Below are 14813 nucleotides of genomic sequence, written 5' to 3'. Positions count from 1 at the left end.
AAGAACTCTACTGATTCATTCATTGCTGTTTGCATTCTGGCATGAAAATGGCGCGAAAATTTAAACACAGAGCCGACCGTACGTAAGACAGCGTAACACCGGATGCACGCGTGTTTGACAGCCTTGTTCGTCCGGATGTGCGCGTGAAATTATAATACCTCGTATACGATATACGTAGTAATTTAATTACGTTATGCTATGCAAGCTCTCCGCAATTATCTTCTGATTCATACGCTGTTGAAAAATTATTCGTTGCCATACGTTGAGATTTGAAATATGTCAAAGTTATTTATTTTATACTAGGATGCACACTTTTTTAAATTTATTTTACGGTTTGTATAATTTGTGGTAATTTTCGGATAATTTTTCGAGGTCGTCATGCTCGTTCATCCTTACTGACGCACTGCAGACTTTTAAATCGACATTAATCCACCACGTCAGTCGTATAAATTTGAAGGTAAATCCTGTTTAATAGAGACTGTATTATGCATACTATCGAAGTATAAGAAAAATAAGGCGCAGTCATCGTTACAAAATTGTCTTCGGTAAAACCTGACATCACAAGCAATAAAAATGGTTATTCGATTGAGATGCATTTTGGACATTCGAATTCCTGAAAAAATGTTAAAAACTAATTCAAAGTCCTTAATCCTGGGTGTCCGTTATCCGCGTTAATTAATTGATTGAAACGAAAAATTGAAGCAATAACTTGGTGCTCGCATATTTGAATCTCGACATCTTTATCAGCCGCTGTTTTCAAAACTCATCGTGCACAGGTGCAGACTAATCACCTCCAGTCGGTCTTTATTCCTTAGAATGATGTGTCAACACCACACTTTACACTCGCTCGTTTACTCGCCGTACAAATTGTGCAGTTAGCAAGAGTATGACTCGCCGTCTGTAAAGTAGAGCTCTGCAGTACTGTAAAAATACCGTACCGTATATGGATGTGTGTGTCGCAGGATTTGTTACCGACGAGACGAAGCTTCGTGCGTCGATAACACGCTAGATTTGTTGATGCAGGTTAATTTATCACCTGTCACTCGGCCGCCTCATACCTGTGCAGCCCAAGCCTCGCAGGACAAATCACACTTACCGGCGTATCGCGTGCGATAATACCGACTGGGCGTACCTGAATCTGTACGAATTTGCCGAGATCCAACGATCTATCGCGTCGATAGATCGCGAATTCACAACTCAAATGATAACTGATGTGATTTCAATTATTGGGAACGGAATTGCGGCCTGCCGATTGTGGTCGCGATTAGAGAACATTTAGAAACTTCGGTCGAGTGATGAATTAATCGGCTTTTTATACGTCGATCACAAATGGACGCTGCTTGCTGACGGACGGATCGACGCTTTGTACTGCGGCAGCCATTCGGAGTACATTATCGTTCTCTAATATCAATATTAACTGCTAGAAGTTCAAGTGTCAATTGACCTTTTCTTTGAAACGGCAATCAACATTAGTTTAGTCACATCACGGGCAGCTGCTTCCTCCTTAGGGGCATTCGAGAAGCACGTGGCCATGTACGAGACAATAGTTATTTGCAAAACGAGCCAAGTCCGCTCAAGGTTTTGAGTAGAGTTAGTCAAAATTTCGCAGGTTTAACGTACATCAAATTATTTAGTCTGCGTATCAGGGCCTGCAGCGTGATATATAACTCGGAAGTCTTCACAGCTCTTCATTCGTCACGAACAATTCAAAGAATTATCAAACAATTTCCGGCTTCGATTTTTCTAGGCATCCCCTACAGACGAATTACATTCGCATACTCTCGATTACGATAAATAACTCGGCGTTGATCACACCTAGCGGATGATCGATTATAAACACACAACGTGGCTCGGACGATGAGCGGAATAACAAGTGAAATTATTTTCATTATTCTCGTCTGAATGATCACCAATGACACCTGTGCATTAAAAATATTCAACTGTACTCAACCTGGTTGAATGATTGTTTGATGTTGAAAAACAATACGCACCAGAGAAAACGATAATTGATCGAAAATACGGAATGCCTTGTGACTTATGTACTTACGCCGATAAATCGTCTATCGATTCCGATCATTCGCTGTTTTGCAGTACGTACGTAGGCATGTATCTGTAGGTAGTACGATTCTTCATGTCCGTGCAAATCCTGTTACCGCCGATAAAACCGAGCTTTCCATTATTACCTCCCTCTATTTTTCTGAATAAATATATACGTATATCCTCAGGCTCTTTGCATGTATTTTTCTTTCGTCACCTAATGCTATTGATCGATGTGTAAACGTAAACACGTATATATATTTTGTGTGACAAGTAGCGTAATTGAATTACGTGACGACTGTTAACGTAACAGGTTTTACACGCTCACTAAACGAGCTTTGGCTAGCGATGATACCGTCAACGACGGGTGTGCAATTTTTTTTTTTTTTTCCAATCCGTTTCTCTTAAAACCAGCCATGTTCACGCGGTGTAATAAACCGCTGAAAAATTGCAGCGCAAGGCGAGACTTTTAATTAGTTTGTTCGGGACCATCAAGTCCAATATCTTAATCACTGTATTAAACATAGATTAGTTCTAATGAAATAACTTATCGCGTCGTTTCTCAAAATCGATACACTTATCTTTCAGTTGTGCTGTTGATTTTTTATTTATTTTTTTACTATTTCGATAACAGAACAAAACAATAACACAGAGTGTGATCTGCCAATGGCGTTGAATTAACACAGTTTACCGCTTTTGAGTTAACTGCTGTCGTTAATGTTTTTATTTTATTTATTTTTGTTCATTCTTTTTCACCTGTCAAAACCACGAAAATATACGGCAAAGTTATCTCCAGCATACATTTGTTACGTATTTCGTCTGCAGGAATACTTTTTCTGTCATAGAATTACGTAGTTACGACCTAACGAACACGATCATCACACGTGTCGCGACTTTATATACCAACGACAATATGATAACATTGAAAAATACAGCCTAACTTATGGTTGCATAATTAACGTGCAAGTGCGATGGGTTTTCACATGGTCGACCACGGTGCGGACTAATCTCAATTTAAAATAATTAAACGAAAAGTCGCGTCCGCGTCATTTCCGTTTCGGCGGAGTGCCCGAAATATGCTTCAAACAATTATCGCTGTAATTCTAGTAACGAACATAATACGTCAATTATACATGCGTTCGTCGTGTACGAACGAACGGTCAAATCAATGTTGATCCTGAATTTAGTCGGCTGTAATAAAAAAAAAAAATTGCTACGGGATTACACGATTATAAATGGAATATATGTTCTAGACCCGTACCCGAAACTAATACCCGAAATAAACTATTATAAACTTATGACATAATTATTTATTTCAAGTGCAGGGGTAAACGTAAGAGAAAAAAGAAACGGACGAAATTTTATTACGTTTGATATTTCGGCTAAGCGCTCACCTGCCGACAATAACTTTCAGTCTCTTGGCAAGCGCGGACAGAATCGGGTATATAACCTGTTGTAAATTTGAGTAGCTTTGGCCCGGCCAGCATTTACAAAGAGCCGCATGCATACAAGGAGCCTGCAGCCTATGGGGCACGTAGAACAGATATTTGACTATAACGGGCGGCCTCAACCGCTTGGCAACAAGTTTGGCGATTCTGGCCAATGTCCTCCACCGAAAGGTGTAGCTTCTATACGGTTATTCATTCTCTGGACAAGAGTTGACCTCCGTGAAAGCCAACGATTATCAACCAAGCAGGAACGCTCGATCCTACGCTCAGATATCTTGATATTTAAAACACAAGGGCTCTCGGTTAAAGTTCTCTCAACTCAGTGGCCTTGTCATTTTTAGAATAGACGGTTCAGGTTACGCACCTTGAGACGAAGAACATACAATTTTCGTACACAGTTGTGACCACTGGTCATAGCTGGGGTCTAAATATTCTCATCTAATAATATCGGACGAATTGCTTCGTCCGTTTTAGGAAATTATGTTTTCGACAATTATATTGTTCGAAAAGAAAATAAGTGCTGAGATCGCCTCAGCTTGACTCGAGGATGAGATTTGAACATACGTATTCATTGTCATTGGGAAACGGACGAAAGGCATTAATTGGTCAACATTTGTTCAAATCTTGACGGGCTAAAAAGTTCGAGCAAACAATTCCCACATTCAAGATTTCTTAAAGGTCACACCTAAGTGCGGTTCTAGAATTTAATAACGTCCGTCTCCATAGCGGGAGGTCCGATAACGAGCCGACAGGTAAAGAATAAAGAGAAATGTCCGAGTCGCACAAATCGAACCCAAGGCTGTAGGAGAGTTTTACTTTCCTGACTGCAATATTTCCTTTATGTATGTACCTACGTATAAAGGTGAAATTTTGAAGTTTCACCTCCAAGGTTACACTGGCGTACAACACGATGACCCAATAGCAATTCCAAAAGCCAATGAAAATTTCTGTTCAAAGGCCATATGTTTCTCGCTCAATTTGGTGACACAACCGTCTTATTGCTCCAAGCAACAACCACGGAGGGCGCACGCATTTATGCTCTAAACAGACGTGTAGCTGTTGCCCTGGTAATTGGAGTTGCGTGTTCGCCATATATATGTTGGTAATTTAAGAACAAAGAGTACAGCCGGAAAACCGCGCTCTTGCAACAATCGTCAAAGGCTGCAGAGTTAACGACAATCATCTGTATTTGCGACGTTATCGAACGGCGAACGTACGTACCTATATGTATGTGTATGTGGTACGTATGGTTACATGCCCCCGATCCTCTCTGAACGTTGACATTGAATGCCGCTCGGTCAAGGAAGGTGATACCTACACGTTCTCACACGCGCATGATCGACGCCTGTCGCTATCTAAAATCATCGTATTCACGGCTAGCCAAAATTAAATCGAAATATTTTATACGCCGCTTGTCTATCTGTATTTGACCAAACTGCACGCCGTCCGGAAACGTGAAGAGTTCAATATTCCCGCGGTGAAAATCGCACAACGAAACCTAAGCGTCCAATTTCAGATTGTCACACGGGCAGTAGTGACAGACAGTAAGAATGGCTCCGTTGTCACAAGTCCGGAATCTTTCGGTTATTGTAATTTCAAGTTCAAATTTGCATCGTACTCTTTTTCAACAATTGGATCATATTTTCTTGAACGTGACTCCTGAAACTAGATGATCCTGTTTACAAAACGAACCGCCTGAAGTCAGTTCCACTTACTTGACCGAACGAAAATGAACAACCAGCGGAACCTGTTGACTATTTTAGGTATACAGATCTCTAACGATCAGTTTTCTCGAACGCGTTGTGTCTACGTGTATACATATACTTGAATTTCATGTTGGGTACGTGGGATTGTACATAAAAATCCGTGACCATGAAGTAGAAAAAGTGGCCTGGTTAGCTTAGAAAGTTAAAAATATGAGTAGCTATTATGCCTAACGATCGTATATGTCGAGAGGCAAATTAAAATTTACAACCACCTACGCGAATTTTATCTTACCCGTTGATCAGGAGGTCCCTCTCTCGTAATTGCATCACAAGAACCGTTTACTACGTGCCATGTATTCCATGCCAACATCACCAATAACAATTAGGGTCGGAAATTTGCAAATGGTCTTAAACAATTGCGCAGCAAGTCAGACGTACTCCCCGTATATTGTCTTGCCTAGAAACGTCATTGAGCAAAACCGTACACAGCTACGCACGTATGGCACTTTACTAGCCTAGATCGTGAACCCTTCGAGAGTAATGCGGAATGTCGTTGTAGCTTCCGGAGAAGAAGCTTGCACGAGATGGATATTTTGGTGAACCTTTTATTACGCGGCAGCGAATGAAATTTGAAACAGAGGAGGACAGGCTGGCAGGCCCAAGGACGTAATATGTTCGCAATTACATGTACTGTACGGTAATAACCAACGAAAACAAATACAACGACATTACGCTACCGCTATGGTCGTACTTATCAAGCTCTGGAGATACGGTATAACATATGCATGGCTTACAAGGAATGCTAATTCGTTGTTGCTCGATCTTTATACCCGACTGTCTTCCTACGGTAATTTACCCCTCATAAATGATACTAGAGAATGTGATTTTTTGTTTTGCTCTTCTAGTTTCTTTTTTTTTCTTTGTCAATTTTCGTATGCTCAGTGTCATTTGAAAAAAAAAAAACGAAAAGAAAACCTGCGTGTAAGCCTCTGCGCGTACTTTGCAACCATTTTCGTAATGTAGAATTTTTATAACTCGCGCGATTCATTCTCGTTGTCGGTTCCTTCGACATTCATAATTTGAATCAGGTACTCACGAAAGCGAGACGAGAGAAGTTGTTTATTGATTTACTCACTGTTTTTTATTATCTAATTATTTTTTTTTCTTCATTCACTTGGTTTCACTTATTCGGAGACGAATCAGATTTTAGGCAAACATTGTCTGCGCTTTCTCATATACCTTTTTAAGTATGAAACGTACGTACGCGTAACTTTTGAACGCCAACAATCAGTCGCAATTCCAACATGCAACCGGTCAACAGTCTTATTTTAACTGCAGCAATTAAGAAGACAACAAGCTGCAGGGCACTTTGTTTTGACTGTAGCCACGTCGTTCTTTTTCTGCAGCCTCATAAAATACAAACGAAACGAGACGAAATATGCGAGTGCAACGCGAGAGTCCTTCAACTCCGATAATGCGAGCTCATTTCATAGAATCACCTTCTCGCAGATAACGAAACCTCTGTTGATCGTTAAACCTTTTAGTGCATGGGGACTTTTTTATTATTTACACGTGAAAAGTGGGGGCGCGTCGTAAAGAAAACATTCAAAGAAATTTCACTATTTGGTAGTGACGTAATTTGCCGCATTGCCAAGGTATCGCAACATCGTGATTTCAGAATACCTTACTTCAATGATTGTCTCATCCCGCCGCGCTGTACGATTCCTAAATACAATTGCTCGGTAAAAAATGACCAACAATCCCAGGCGTTATTAGTATCACGCTGCGCGGCGGCTGGTTGTGAAACGAGCAAGGTTATACTCTTTGTCCGCTATTCCAATTTCATGCCTGGCAATGAGTAGACAGACAACTCTCGACGAGTTTCATCTGGACCAGACGGAGAAAAAATCTTGGGATCCGTTCCCGGTAGGAGGAGGAGCGAACGGTGGATTCCCGAAGCCCTCATTGATTTCACCTCAATCGCCAAAGGTGAATGCACCGGGTTTTTTCGCGCCCAAGGTAATGAAGTATTAATAATGGACGAACCATGCCGAAGCCAACGAACATAATAGCTACTCCAGCAAGAAAACCTACTCTCATCCGACCCGTTGCTCAGCTAGTTACGAAGTGAAGAAACACGACAAGATCTGTTGCGTCGCGACGCTCGCTCAGGAAGGATTTGGTTCTTCCAAGACCGAGTTCCGGGGTTACTTCTTCGTTTCATCTGAAAATCAACCTTCGTGTTTTTTTATCGACACTTCCGGTACTCCAATGTGGTTTCGATAAGATCCGACGACTAGATATGTCAATCAGCGGCATCCTGATAACTGTGCGGTTCGATTGAACGAAATTAGATGTTTGAACATTGCTCAACTTCGGACCAAAATCCAGAACAGGACGGACTTCTCTCAGGCGTGAAATTGAAAAGAGCTCCTACTGATACCTGCGTTGATCGAGTCCCCTCATATGAAATGAATTTAAGGATTTCACGCAGTCCGACACCTGCCTGTATACAAAGATAATCTATCCTCTGAAGCATATAACCTCCGTTTGCACGATTGCTTGTGACGTAACGGCGTGATCACCTCAGTCAGTCGCCATTGCTGTCTGGTACGAACAGCGCGTTCTGCGACCTTGATGAAGCAAATGTCTCAACTAGTGTTCTTTGGACTTTTACACACTTGTGCCTGTGCTGTTTAAGCATTTGGGTTGGATTTGAGAAAAAAAGGCATCTGGATCAGACAAAAACGTCGAATGATCTGGAGAGCACCTTGTTCAAGCTGTCAAGGCGTTGCAGCGATAAAATGTGACGTATTTCTATGACAATGAACCAAATGTCCTTCTGAGATCACGTAAGATCGTTTAGACGTATTCTGGAAAATACTAGAGAATAGAATACATGCCCAAGCATGCGGATGCTCTCGTGGTGCTTCCACAATCTGACCGTTTATCCCTGCCTGCACACTTTTGCGAAATCAGAACTCGACCACGTGCATTATATATATATATATATAGTTGAAGGCGTATCGTCAGTTATTGTGTAATACTAAATTGTGAGAGTCGTTCGCCACCAGAGTATTCCCAGAGATATTTTTCCTGAAATTATATTGTATTTACTTTCTCTCTCGAAAGATTTGCGGTTGCATGATTTGTTCGTCAGAAACCGTTGCTGAACCGGGATTAAGAATAAACAGGATATGGTTTGTAATAATTGCGTCGCCGCCTGACCTTCGCGAGCTGATCGCAATCGGATAAAAATCCCGAATCCTTTTAACCGGCTGAGGTGACTCGATTTGCCGTTCATTGTCAGAGTTCACGGTTTGATATTCGCCACTTGAGGTGCATGCTCTGAAAAATGACAGAAACAGCTTCCAATAGAAAAACAGGTGAATGCAATAATTTCATTGATTTGTAAAATTTGTATTATTTATGTGATACTAATAATATCGCGGTAGCTCGTTGATCGATATCGGTTCGATTTCTCACCTGGTTATCATTGTCGAAATTGTAATTAATTATCTTTACGATATGTAATCTGTACGGACTAAATCATTCTGTGTCGCGGGAAAATTACAAAGCAATAAGCTGCTATTCACCGCCAATACAGCTTACCAGTCATAAACTTTCGTTATGAAAATCCCTGTCTAGAAATCGCGAGGTCGGAAATTTTGCATTACATCGCGATATCACAACTGCGCAGGTAGAGCTTACGGCAAATTATGGCAATGTAACGCCAGATAAGTGCGGTTAATACCGGGGACGTCGGTATAATAATATATGCGAACAAACTGGCCACGGCAGGCTCAGCGAGTTTAATCATAATATTTAAATATTAAACTATTGACGGCAACACAAAGAGGACAGCTTCGCGCTAATCCTTCGATGATCAATATCGGCTATGAGCTGAAATCCGGTTGCTTGATCAGCTGGGGAAATTAATTTTTTCCCAGAAAAATATTACGATGTGCAAGGTTGTTACGTCATTACAATCTCGTTGGCAATGCTCTTTTACCTGACGTTAACTTTTGGAACGTTTACCGTAGGACTGGGAAACACCCTTATAGTCAGACTCTGGAATTTTGTAATATTTCTAGACATCATTGTACAGATTACGGAAGATCCTCCGAATGTGGATCACTCATCTAGTTCACCACCATCAATCTTTAATTCGTCCACAACTTGGACACTATGAGATCAATGCGATAAGACCAATTGACGATGCGACATTGAAACCAACGGTTATATCAGAATAGACGTAGATGAATGGTTATGTGTCCGTAGGTGCAGCACGTTACGCCAGTCTCACTTTGACTCGATGTATCATCGTCTGTTATTTCTGCCAGTAAAAGAGAGGGGATGACCCGTGATACAAACGAAAAATGTAACTACCGGAAAACGAAGATCATAAATTGAGAAATATTACGCTTACGGTTATTCCTGTATCCCTTCAGTCGGGCATTTGACGATACAGAATTCCGTGTGCTTCAGAGTTTTTGGGTCAACTTTGTTCGCACGATTGACCGTTATCTACGAATATCTATACAGCTATCTATATACCAGTCAACGCATAGATGATGGTTTGTAAAACGTGACCCAGTTGTCTCGTTGACATTTATATTTGGAACGAGACCAATCGATATTTTGTTCACAATATTCTACCGCATCTTCTTACATTTCCTCGTGTCTCCCAAATTGGTTCAGGATCATCGCGGAATGTCAAAAATGATGCACAACTTTTGCTGTATAAATCACTTCCTTGCTGATGAACCGCGGATCGATTATATATATATATAATATATATATATATGTTTCTGTTAAAGTAATCTGCATATGTACGCTTTTATCATTCGTCGATCAAAACTCAAGACCTATCGAGTGATAAAATCGGTTCATTCCCGGTCTGAATCAATTGAATCAATCACATCAAATCCGAACGGTCCCTGTGTTCACATGTATTCAAGCATATATGTACCTGTATCATTCAGATTTTGAATGACTTTTGCCTGTCATATCGCTCATTTTTAAACACACCTGAAATTTTGATTGTCAGATCTCAGATATTCATCCATTGAGACGGGAGATGGAGATTTCATCGATTCAAATTGACGTTGAAATAAATCCTAGTAATCTCAGAACTACGCTTGTCGATTAGACATCGTCGTCATAAGCTTACTACTCAAAACATACGTGAGCACGCACAACCTCAATTTCGACCGAATAGGACGAAAACGTTACGTGTTCGTGAGTCTGAGGGCACTAGTGAACTCGAGGATTGCGATTAGTCCAGCGTCAGCTTCTCACATGCACTGTATATTTGTAGATATAATCTGGTACAATGTTTGAAGCGTCCTTGATTCGTGCAAACTGCAGAACTGACATTTAACGCTCTTACCTAACGAAGCGTGTAACGTCTAATCGTGAAAAAATTCATTGCGGAATGAGAATTGCACATACTTAGCAAAGTTCGCAAAGAAACCGCGGTATCGATTACGTGGCACACTTGTATGTGTCTACACACGCATATCTACTAGATATATTATATATAGAAACCGAAATGTCGATTTGTACATACTTTCAGATAGAGAGATGCACAGTTGTTTCATTAAGTGAAAAGAAAACTATGCAAATAGTCGTTAATATAATGTCGCCTGCCCGCCATCTTCTATGCATTTAGACAGTTTAAACTATTGTTTGCAAATTCAAACAATCAGTGAATTGAATTAAAACATACCGGCAGAGTGATGCTGCTCTGAAATATACTATTTCGGAGACACAAAATGTGTGCCTTTTTGTTTCATAATTATTGTGTTGCAAATAATATTCGAACAGACGCGTGATCTCGGTCCGTGCAAAAACTAGTCGGCATGAACAAATTCATTGTGTTCGTAAGCATTACAATTGTTTTTTTTACTCCTATATAATGGCGGCGAGTGAAAGTTCAATTTCTTTTTACAGTGTTGTCACTAGTGACGCGTATCAAGTACTGCACCAATAAGAGCAGCCGAATAAATTGAAAACATTGAAGACTTGAAAGTAAAACACTACTCGCCAAAAACAGAACAAATATACGTATTTTCTGCAAACCATAACGCCTACGTATTTATAGTACGGTACTGGGTCGGAAACTAATTTATAAAGGGAAATATAACACTTGAAACTCGGAATAAAATATTTCTCTGCTCAAGTCAACAAAATTTCTCTACAGAATGCCGCACACATTTCTAGATATATTCTTATGGATATTCGAAGAACCGAAAAGAAATTGAAGAAATTTCCCTATAACGTACATTGTTCCACAAAAATGTGGCTTAAAAAATCCATAAAATATTTTTTGACTCCTTCGCAATTATATGCAAACGTTTGTTCAAAAATTCATGAAATTCTCTGGATTTTATTAAAAAATTACCAAATATTCTGAACTTTACATGTATAACAAATTCATGTAACAAAAGTGCGATGCTCTGCTAATTTCTAAAATTTCCTGCAAGTGTTTGATTTATTTTCGTTCAAACTCAACAAGTTTTCACGCAATTGTATCGATTGAAGAAAAGAATGACCGCATCAGTTGTTCAAACATGAAACACACCGATTTCATCACTTTCCATTGAACGAATTGTCGATGAAGCTACAATGATGCGAGCGGCTTAATGTTGCATCTGTTAGAAATTTTTTTCCGTTCTTCAAAACATAAGCTTGCGTCAGTGGAGTTCATAAATTTCCAGACCTCTTAGGCACGGTCGATTCAAAACTCAAACCTCTTATCCTTGTAACACGCTTCAAGTTCGGAATGTGATGGTTTGACCACAGAGCGAAATATAGTGTAATTGCGAAGAGGAGTTTATGCTTCCAGTCGACAACTGAAAGAGCTGGTATGAATTTTGAAAATCACATCCAAGTGTCAGATAAATTCACATATTTCAACCACAATGCCTAGTAGGATTGGGTATATGTGTAGCAGATGCTCGCAGCAAAATGGACGATCGGCGAACCAAATACGAGCAAAGCGTGTTCTTCACGTTCCTCGGACGCGCCGAGGTGTACACGCCTGGCCATGAACCAAGGTTCGACCGATCGGACAGAGACCCCGTCGGGTCGGAGTAAAGATTCAGTGAAACGAGACCCGAAGCTGCAAACTGGAGGCACCGGAGGCTCGAACCGTTAGAAGCCTGAAGTCATTTGCTGGCGATTGGCCAGCTTCTCGATTTTCTATGCAGAACCAATAAAGTTAATCGCTCCGATAATTGGTCATTACTGACGTGACGACACCACCTCGATCGACCGGGACGGGAAGCGAGGCAACTCGAACCAAGTTAAAGGTCTCCAAGGAATGCTGCCACTTCGCGTGGCGCCCCGAGAGTCATCCAGCCGTATCGGAACATCGCGGAACGATGATTTATTTCACGTGTGTTGTCGGACGACGGTCGCACAGAGAGGCCAAGGGCTCCTCGCCAGTTCGACATATTGAAACCGTGATGAAACCAGCTCGATATCAAATCGAAGATTGCTAGAAATAAAATGGCTGATGGGTATTGGTGTCAGGCATCGTTAGACAGGCCAGAACACGTTACCGATTGATTGGACTTCGCTTGAAGTTATCTCGCTTCGGCAATCCTTGAGCGGAAAGAACATAAGTGTCTGTACAGAAAGGTTATCGAATCACGTGGCGTCTTTTTATTTTAGAGTGACACGATTGTAATTTGTCGTAAGGAATTAGCTTGGAAACCACTTAAAACGTTCGCAGAACTGGTGAATAGGAGTTCGGTCTGTTCGAAACGGTTGCTTTTGACAACGATGGGTGTCGCCATTCTTTGTCAATAGTAACAATCCTTGAACAAACAATATCAATTTGCGGACAGTGCCGCTATTGCTTGAGTAACCATTCACGGATCAAAGTCTACTAACGATCGGTGTCTGCACACGCTCACGCTGCGAAGCACCATTGAAAAATGAAAGTTCACTAATTGATACGCGGTACCATCATTATTGGCCATTAATACATGGCACTCCTGTCGTTAGTCTAACGAACCGTTCGCATTCGATCCTTGCTTTCGCAGTTTCGACGGTAAGGGGAGTACCGCGTTCCCTGCAACATCCGTGAACCTGAATTATGCGAAATCACGCCATTGGTGTTGAATAAGACGGTGCGTCGGCGTAGGTATCATCAGTGTCTCTGCTGATATTGTATAAGATAGTGCGCACGCATAGCGCACCCTGCAGACGGTATAAATAGTCGAGTGAAGCCAAAAATAATGAAGTGTAGCCGTGTCATCAGCGCCATGCTAGATCACGAAAGCCTCGATCCAGGCCGTTCGGAAATAGCGTCGGCACGCATATTTAGGTGTAATCTATTCCGGCTGCAAGATATGTGCTGCACTGACGCACGAAGCCACGCGCCGCGTTTAGAAACGCAGCCGAAACGCAGATCAAGTCGAGTACATCCCTTCCGTTCGATCGAACCATCGTTCGCATCGCAGGACCATTTTCTCATACCAATATTGTTATATCAGTCCACCTAACCGTTTACTCGAAAATGCTTATTCCTTTCCTCGTGGTCAAACGTATGCCTCTGTCATCTGTTCGATCTGCCAAAAGAACAGCGTGAGATCAGCGGTACTTGTTTATGGTGTTGGTGATTTTAAAAATAGGTACTTAAAGTGCGAACGCATTTACAACGATCGGGTGGGTCGTATTATTTTGGTGCTGTGATCCGCGATCAAACTGAGAATGCTCTCTTGTTTCTTCTTCTAATGTCAGGCATTGGTAAAAACAGCAGCCGGTGATCCGAGTCACTTTTTTAACTTTGAGCAAACATTACTCGTTTATGTTTTCCTTAAATAATTATTTCAACGTCTAGCATAAAATTGCGTGTAAATTCGTCTATCGACTCCAGTTTCACGAGAATTCTTATACGGAGATCAAGATCCATGTGAAACTGATCCACTATTCCTGGTTTATTCCACGTATTTTTTTTTTCTTCTGCCTTCCTTTCATTTTCTTTCACTATTTCTCCGGGTTCTTGAGTGTAAAAGTGATGCGCAACGCTGCTTACAAATCTCTTCACTTCCGCCCGCACACGGCCATCAAAAGAAACTTCGTGCTCTTTGAGCTTGTAAGGTGGCGTGAAAGTAGCTGCAATTAATATATCTCACGAGTTAACAACTTCCTTTTTTTTTTTGTCTCTTCATTAAAGGGAACTATAATGTACAGACGACCAACCAGTTGAAGTAATGCGGATTTCTTAAGAGCTGTCGAGAAAATAATCAAAGTATATGTATACGAAAAGCGGAACAGCTTGGCTGTGTGCGCGTCAAATTTCATAATGGGAACGGACTCGCGAATTTCTACTCTTGAGTGAAAGACCAAACTTGGTATAGCTTAAATTTCAATGACTGGATGTGAAACTAGCAGAATAATATTTCCCGTCAATGTAAAATTGACGCATTAGTATTTAACTGTTACAAAATACTTGAATCTATTCCGTCAAACATACTCTTTCGTAAATTCCTAAATTGCCTCTATGATTTCGTTCACCCAAAATCAATCGTAAGTATCGCCAAACGAGTAAATGATTCACCAATGTTGGAATAATTTGGACGTATATTTGTACAATTTCCAAGGCAAT

The 14813-nt window shown here is 40.9% G+C and overlaps 1 protein-coding gene across 8 annotated transcripts in view; it reads left to right on the top strand.

Moving 5' to 3' along the window:
* The window catches only part of LOC124300629 (uncharacterized), a 134237-nt gene that overhangs the window by 82101 nt on the left and 37323 nt on the right, over positions 1 to 14813 (top strand). The window lies entirely within an intron of this gene.

This window comes from Neodiprion virginianus, chromosome 3, assembly GCF_021901495.1.
Source record: "Neodiprion virginianus isolate iyNeoVirg1 chromosome 3, iyNeoVirg1.1, whole genome shotgun sequence".
NCBI lineage: Eukaryota > Metazoa > Arthropoda > Insecta > Hymenoptera > Diprionidae > Neodiprion > Neodiprion virginianus.
The sequence above is the reverse complement of the archived record's forward strand: the minus strand, read 5'-3'. Positions and strand labels throughout refer to the sequence as shown.